The 8,576-nt window shown below is 38.2% G+C and overlaps 1 non-coding gene across 1 annotated transcript; it reads right to left on the bottom strand.

The window, feature by feature from the left end:
- Positions 1 to 324: 324 nt before the first annotated feature.
- On the bottom strand, positions 325 to 431 carry LOC131174247 (small nucleolar RNA R71). The gene has a single exon (XR_009144495.1). It is a non-coding gene; the product is annotated as a small nucleolar RNA R71 (small nucleolar RNA).
- Positions 432 to 8,576: the final 8,145 nt, after the last annotated feature.

Genomic DNA, 8,576 nt, shown 5'->3' with positions numbered 1-8,576 from the left:
TACTGATGTGAGAGATAATAGACCTATCATTGGAGCTAATCAATTTGAGTTAAAAGCGGTCTCATTCAAATGGTTCAGAATTCACAATTTGGAGGTAGTCCACTTGAAAATCCTCATTCTCATTTAAAGAAATTTTTGATGATATGTGGTACACAAAGAAAACCTGGAGTTTCAGATGAAGTTATTTGGCTCACCTTATTTCCATTCTCTCTTCGGGATTCAGCATTGGAGTGGTATGACTCACTCCCACAAGCTATTATAGCTACTTGGGAGCAGCTATCTCAAGCTTTTCTATCTCAATTTTTCCCACCTGGGAAAACTACTCATTTGAGGAATTTGATGGTAGCTTTTAAACCAAGGGATGATGAAACTTTGTATGAATCTTGGATGAGATTTAAGGAGCTTGAAAGGCAATGTCCTCATCATGAAATACCGAAATGGATGATTGTTCAGAATTTCTACACCAGAGTTACTCCAGCCATAAGAAACACAATTGATTCACAAGCAGGAGGAGATTTCATGAGAATGACAAGTGAAGAATGCTATGATCTATTAGAGAAGATTGCTCATAATACCCATTTATGGGGAAATCCTAGAGCACTTGAGCCAAAGAAGGCTGGGATTTATGAACTTGACTCAGTTAGCTACATGAATGCAAGATTTGATTGACTCACTCTTCTTAGTGATTTTTGCACAAAGGCAACAAACGCAACTCCTACAACTATGCAACAAGTTGCCTTCACAGATGGAACCCAAAGTTGTGGAGTTGATTACTCTTCTTATGGTGATGATTATTTGCAAGAACAAGCTGCTTATGCAGGAGGTTATCAACGAAACCTATGGGAAATGCTTATTCTAATGTGAACAACTCAACATGGAGACCACAAGCAACTTTTGCTCAACAAGGCCAAAGCTCAAATTATGCTCATAACCAGCAGTTTATGCAGCAAAATAGGCCTCAATTTCAGCCTCAATTTCAGCCCACAAGGCAGCCACCACCTGGATATCAAGCAAAAGCACAACAATCCCTTCCATCCCATGAACCGAAGCCATCCTTGGAGAACATGATGGAGAAATTTTTTGCTGAACAAAGCAAGATGAATAGCAAATAGGAGTAAGAAATGCAACACATGAGACAAACCATGGATCAATTACAAGTCCACAACCGCATGTTGGAGACTCAATTGGCGCAACAAGCAAGCTCATCAGGAAGCAATTCCTATGGGAAACTACCTAGCCAACCACAAAACCCTCATGAACAATGTAAGGTTGTAACCTTAAGAAGTGGTAAAAAAGTTGGTCAAGAGAGTGACAACAAGAGAGACGAAAAGAGAGCACAAAGAAGAAAATTCAATTGAGAGTAAGAAAAATGAAAAAGAAGAAGAAAGCAAAAGTGAGCAAGATGAAGGAGAGAAACCATACATCCCACTGAACCTTACAATCCCACCCTTCCCTACCCTCAAAGATTCATCAAGCATAAACTAGACAAACAATTTGGCAAATTCCTTGAAGTGCTAAAGAAGTTGTATATCAATGTGCCATTCACTGAGGCACTATCCCAAATGCCAAGTTATGCCAAGTTTTTGAAGGAGATTCTTTCCAACAAAAGAAGGCTAGAAGATTATGACACCATCAACTTGGGAGAGCAATGCAGTGCTATAATCCAGAAGTTACCTCCCAAACTCAAAGATCGGTGTGTTTTCCATTCCTTGTCATATTGGTGATAATTGTGTGGCAAATGCTTTATGTGACCTTGGAGCTAGCGTCAGCCTAATGCCTCTTTCAATATATGAGAAGTTGAATATGGGAGAGTTGAAGCCCACAAACATGTATCTTTCATTGGCTGACCGTTCAATTAAGTATCCAGAAGGCATTCTAGAAAATGTGCCTATCAAGGTTGGAAAATTCTACATTCCGGTGGACTTTGTCATTTTAGATATGGAAGAAGACACAAAAGTTCCTATCTTATTGGGAAGACCCTTTTTGGCAACAGCTGGTGCATTAATTGATGTAAAGGGTGAGAAATTGACACTTAGAGTGGGAGATGATCAAATGATATTCAACATCAATCCTGCCATGAAAAGAAAACATGAAGAAGTTGAGTCTTGTTTGCGGGTAGACATTATTGAAGAGATTCTTCAAGAGCATTTCAGAAAAAGCTATCCACAAGACCCACTTGAAAATTGCTTAGTCCATGGTGGGAGCATTAATGATGATAATCATAACATGGCTACTTTTGCACAATATTTGGAAAGCTCTCCACCACATCCTGAAGCCACAATTTTTCAACTTGAAGGAGTGCAAAATTTGGAGATCAAACCACCATCATTAAAGGTAGAGGATGCCCCAAAGGTAGATCTTAAACCTCTTCCTTCCAACCTCATGTATGCTTTTCTTGGACCAAATGAAACATATCCTGTTATAATTAATGCATGTTTGGTGATATTGAGAAAGAAAAATTGTTGAGAGTTTTGAGAGAATATAGAAGAGTTTTGGGTTATGCAATTGATGATATAAAGGAATTAGTCCAACAGTTTGTATGCATAGGATTTTCCTTGAGCCAAATAGTAAACCTTCCATTGAACACCAAAGAAGATTGAATCCTACAATGAAGGATGTTGTGAAAAGGAAATCCTAAAATTACTAGTCTTTGGAATTATTTACCCTATTTACGACAGTGAGTGGGTTAGTCTGTGCATGTTGTACCAAAGAAAGGTGGGGTGACAGTTGTTAAAAATGAGAATAATGAATTGATACCCACTAGAATCATTACGAGTTGGAGAATGTGCATAGACTATAAGAAGTTGAAAAATGCTACAATAAAAGACCATTTTCCCCTTCCTTTTATGTATCAAATGTTAGAGAGATTAGCCAAGCATTCATTCTTTTGTTACTTAGATGGATATTACGGTTTCTTTCAAATTCCAATACATCCACGATGACCAAGAAAAACTACCTTTACATGTCCCTATGGCACCTTTGCCTATCGAAGGATGCCATTCGGATTGTGTAATGCACAGCACATTTCAAAGATGCATGATGGCCATTTTTCTGATTTTATTGAAGAAATTATGGAGGTCTTCATGGATGACTTTTCGATATATGGAACTAATTTTGATTCATGCTTGACTAATTTGTCTAAAATTTTGCAGAGGTGTGCTGATAATGATTTGGTGTTGAATTGGGAGAAATGCCACTTTATGGTCCAAGAGGGGATCGTTTTAGGGCATTTAATCTCAAAAAGGGGAATTGAAGTGGATAGAGCTAAAATAGAAATTATTGAAAAAATGCCCCTCAACCCTTTATCAAAGGAGTGCGGAGTTTTCTTGGACATCTTGGGTTTTACTTGATTTATTCAAGATTTTTCTAAACTTGCTAAACCCTTAACAAATCTTTTGAATCATGATGTTAAATTTGATTTTAATCAAGATTGTATGGTTTCTTTTGCAGGTTGAAGACGGCCTTAACAATGACTCCTATCATGCAACCCCAGTTGGAATTTGCCATTGAAATCATGTGTGATGCAAGCGAGTTTGCTGTTGGAGCTGTCCTTGGCCAGCGAAAAGATAGAAAACCTTATGCCATTTACTATGCAAGCCGAACCCTTGATGAAGCTCAAGTTAATTATGCCACAACTGAAAAGGAGTTCCTTGCGGTAGTATTTGCACTCAATAAATTTCGTTCTTATTTGGTCAACTCAAAGGTAATTGTTTTCACTGATCATGCAGCAATAAGGTACTTAATGAGCAAGAAAGAAGCTAAATCTAGGTTGATTAGATGGATTTTATTACTTCAAGAATTTGATTTGGAAATAAGAGATAAAAGGGTGTTGAAAATGTGGTGGTGATCACCTTTCTAGGATAAAAGCGAAAATAAAGATGATGAAATTGTGCCAATTGATGAATTTTTCATGAATGAGCAATTGTATGTGTTGAATTCTGCACTTCCATGGTTTCTTGATATTGTGAATTTCTTGTCTTGTGGTGTCTTGCCACTGATTTGTCTTAGCAAAAGAAAAGATTCTTGCATGATGTTAAATTTTATTCTTGGGAAGAACCTCTTTTGTTTAGAAGATGTAATGATGGAATAATTAGGAGATGTATACCAGAGGAAGAAATGCATGATGTTATTTACCATTGTCATTCCTCTGAATATGGTGGTCATTTTAGTGTCTCAAAAACTGTTAAAAAAGTCTTGACATCAGGTTTCTATTGGCCTAAAATGTTTAAACATGTGAGAGACTTTGTAAGCAAGTGTGATAGGTGCCAAAGGGTAGGCAACATTTCCAAGAGAGATGAGATGCCCCAATAGTCCATATTAGAAGTTGAATTATTTGATGTGTGGGGAATTGATTTCATGGGGCCATTTCCATCTTCTTATGGGAATAAATATATCTTGGTAGGGGTGGACTATGTATCTAAATGGGTAGAAGCTATTGCTACACCTACCAATGATGCAAAAGTTGTGGTGAAATTTCTGAAAAAAATTGTTTTGACCAGGTTTGGTGCCCCACGTGCCATAATCAGTGATGGTGGTAGCCATTTTTGCAACCACCAATTTGAAAAATTGATGAGAAAATATGGGCTAAAGCATAGGATTGCCACACCATATCACCCTCAAACAAATGGCCAAGTAGAAATCACAAATAGAGAAATCAAGCAAATCTTGGAGAAAACTGTCAATAAGTCCAGAAAAGATTGGTCCCTTAAATTAGATGACACTCTTTGGGCATATAGAACAGCATTTAAAACCCCCATAGGAACTACACCTTATAGGTTAGTTTTTGGGAAATCATGCCATTTGCCTGTAGAGTTAGAACATAAAGCTTATTGGGCCATAAGAGCAATCAATTTTGATTTACAAGCTGCTGGACACAAAAGACTTTTGCAACTTGATGAGTTAGAAGAATTGAGACTTGATGCTTATGAAAATGCTAGGATCTATAAAGAAAGAACAAAAAAATGGCATGATAAGCATATCAAGAAAAAGGACTTTAAAGAAGGAGATTTGGTTCTCTTATTCAATTCAAGGTTGAAATTTTTTCTAGGAAAATTAAAATCAAGGTGGTCAGGTCCATTCAAAATTGTGAAAGTTTTACCTCATGGTGCTGTGGAAATTTTTGGTGAAAAATCTGGTAATTTCAAGGTAAATGGACAAAGGTTGAGGCATTATTTAGCTGGTGAGCCAATTGAGAAAATAGCAACTTGCTATCTTTCTCATTCTCCATGAAATTTTGAGTGAGTATGGTCAAGCTAAAGACCTAAACTTAGCATTTTTGTACATAACTCATAATTTTCCATTAATTCTTTATTTCTTTTATATATTTGTTTTAAGCTTTTCTATACTCCTTACTCAGAATCTAACATTGTTCTAATTTCCTTGTGCAGATGGGATGCAATGCATTGCAAGCAAATGAGCAATAAAAATTTTATTTTTTAGCTTTAAATTTTAGGTTTTTAATTTGTTCACTTATAATTTTCATCTCTCTTTTGTTGAATATTTGCTGGTTCATATTGCTGGATTCATTGCCCTTTTGGTTAATTTTAAGAGAAAATTTTTCCAAATTTTAACATCTTGGTTCAACAAGAAAATTATTTGAATATGGGTGTGTGAATTGGTGCTTTGAAAAAATTATTTTGTGCGAGTATTTGATGAACACAACAAGTTGGACAATTAGAATTCATGTTATGAAGGTTTAATTATTTGAAATCTAATTTGTTTCAATTTTTTTAGGTGCTATGAAATTTGGTCAAATTAGGCGTGATTACATAACTGGGTTTGCTTGTGTCGCCGCTTGTGTTCACTGGGCACCCTTTTGGGATAAAAACTCCCTTCACCGGAATGGGCCAGCAGCAAACCCAAAGCCCTAAAAACCGTACCCCACCAGCCCAAGCCCGAAATTAAACCTAAAATCCAAACAAAACCCAAAAGCCTATACCCAAGCCCACAACCCAAACCTAAAGACCCTAACTCGATAGCCCATTACCTTCATCTTCCTCTCGACATCGCCCCCGACACAACCCTCCCTGCCGTAACCTTCATTTTTCCCGTCGCCTTCACCGGCCGCCATTCTTCCCATATTTCTCCTTTTCCGATCACGCCCCTCCATTTCACCATGTCCGACTCCCCATTATCCTTCGAAAACTCACCTCCCCACTCCTCACAGCCGCCACAACCCCAAACCATGCCACCCATGCACGCCGACCCATCGCCGGCCCATTCTGTTGATGCTTCGATCGCCACACTCAAGAAGAAAAAGGCGAAAAGCATTAAACCACACAAATCGACAGGCGACGTCAAGCGGAAACAACCCGAACCGGCCACAAAACAACCCCCAATCCCGCCTCCAATGCCGGATGCGCCTGCTGACCGACGTGGCATTCCGAAATCGGCAGTTAAGCGTCCCGGTACATCTAAAGGTAACCTTGCATTCCCTTCCTCTTCGCCTACTGCTATACATTGGATATTACCTACTGCCGAAATGAAGAAAAATAAGGCAAAAGTTGCAACCCGACAAATGGTTCAAACTCGGTATTTGGATGTGTCTACACTTAAAACCTTGAAGATTTATGATGACATGCAGTCTCTGTTAGATGCTTTAGGTTGGGTGCGATTTGCACATAAACAGGAACTGGTCTACCCGATTTTAGTGCAGGAATTTCTGGCCTCCCTGTCCACTAATGAGCATAAAATTGCTTTGGACAATGACTTGACGATCCATTTTAGATGCCTTGGACAAGATAGGGTGCTGTCTATGGATAATTTTCACCATATATTTGGCTTTCCACCTGATGGTCTGTTCAAAATACCTACTAACCAATGGGACTATAATGCGTGTGAATTTTGGAAGCGCATTGCCCCTTCAGCAGGTAACTTCAAACCGAGACACGATAAGGCCTCCAAAATTGAAAATCATGCCTTGAGATTGCTTGACGCCTAATTGCAAATACAATTTTAGGCAGAGGATCGATGTTGGCACAATGTCACAAGATGATCTATTCTTTTTGTGGTGTGCAAAAACCGACAAAAAGGCTTCCCCTGGTTATTATTTCTGCCGCCATGTGATTCGCCAGACCACTAGGGGTACTGGTAGTATTGTCTTTGGAGGCTTGGTCACACCTATTGCACATTATTTTGGGTTTAATCCTCAAATGTACAAGTGTCCTGCTCTTCCAACTGGTTTGTTATTTTTGGATGGACCTCATCTAGCCAACCAAAAATTTTGTATCAAAAATGAAGCTACCAAGCGATGAGATTCTGCACTAACAGACAAACCACCTGGTTCTCCCACTGCCATTAGTTCCTCCTCAGCATCTGAGCGACCATTTGTGCAGCCTTCCACACAACCTTCAAGACGAGCTCCACCAGCCGCTCAACCTGCTTCTGGACCATCCATAGCAACTCTTTTGACATTCATGGAGAATCTCAGTGATGAGATCTATTCTTTTCGGCAAATGACGGATGTCAATTTTCAGACACTGCGAGACTTAGCTGACATATATTTGGATCGAAGTGCTGAAATGCAAGATGAATTGAAAGTCATGCGAGCTAAGCTGGAGAAGATCGAAACAAACCAGGCACTGATTTTGAGCATCATCTCTCCACAGCAGCCCACACAAGCACCACCACCTCCACAAGATGGCAAGGGCAAAGGACTTCTCGTACCCGACTGACAAGCTTTTATTCTCCATTTACATTTCATGTCTTTAATTACTTAGTATTTTGAACTTATTTTGCTTGTGTTGTTTTACTTCAACCCTTTACTTATTCAGTTTTTTTTAGTTCCTCATAAAATACATTTTTTCTTTTATGTCTTTCGTACATTGCTCACTTGCTTTAATATGCTCCTTCAGAATTTACACTTGATAATTATATTTTCTGCGCTTAACTTCCCTATTCCAAATTTTTGAGATTAATCGATTTAATTAATGGATTCCATTGCACTGTTTCTTTTGCAATGAGTGCAGCAGCTGTCCAAATTTTATCTAATTAAATTGGCTGCACTTCAATGAGGTAACAATTCTCATCTCAGCTTGTGTCACTGTCAACACAAGTTGTGCTCTCGCTTATGCAACATGGTAATAATTCTTTATGCACATATCAGCTACCCATTTTCTGCACATTTTTAACATTGAGGACAATGTTCATTCTAAGTATGGGGGAGAGGGTAAATTTTTTGCAAAAATTACTTTTTCCTTTTTCATTTAGCGACACACTCATACTTGTACATATTCACATACATACACTTGCATATAGCCTCATATACTTAGTTACGCATACTTAGTTGCATATAGATTGACTTGACATTTACACTCATGCATTTCAAATTTTTGGATTTTTAAACCAGTCTTTGGATTCCATAAGCCACTTATTCAAGCAATCCAACTTGCTTTTAGATGGTTAGTGGAATGAAAGTTCCAGCTGGGTACAAAGTCTTAAGCATTATTCTTTCTCTTACTTAATAGCTGAAAATTAATACATTCATCTAGGTATACAGATTCTGATTAATTATTTTGAGTTTTGAGTGTCTGGATAAGCCTTTAAGAAAGAAAATGGTCATTGTCGTCTCACCATTC

This window comes from Hevea brasiliensis, chromosome 15 (assembly GCF_030052815.1).
Source record: "Hevea brasiliensis isolate MT/VB/25A 57/8 chromosome 15, ASM3005281v1, whole genome shotgun sequence".
In the NCBI taxonomy this organism is placed as follows: Eukaryota; Viridiplantae; Streptophyta; class Magnoliopsida; order Malpighiales; family Euphorbiaceae; genus Hevea; species Hevea brasiliensis.
Note: the sequence above shows the minus strand (reverse complement) of the source record. Positions and strands in the feature narration are given on the sequence as shown.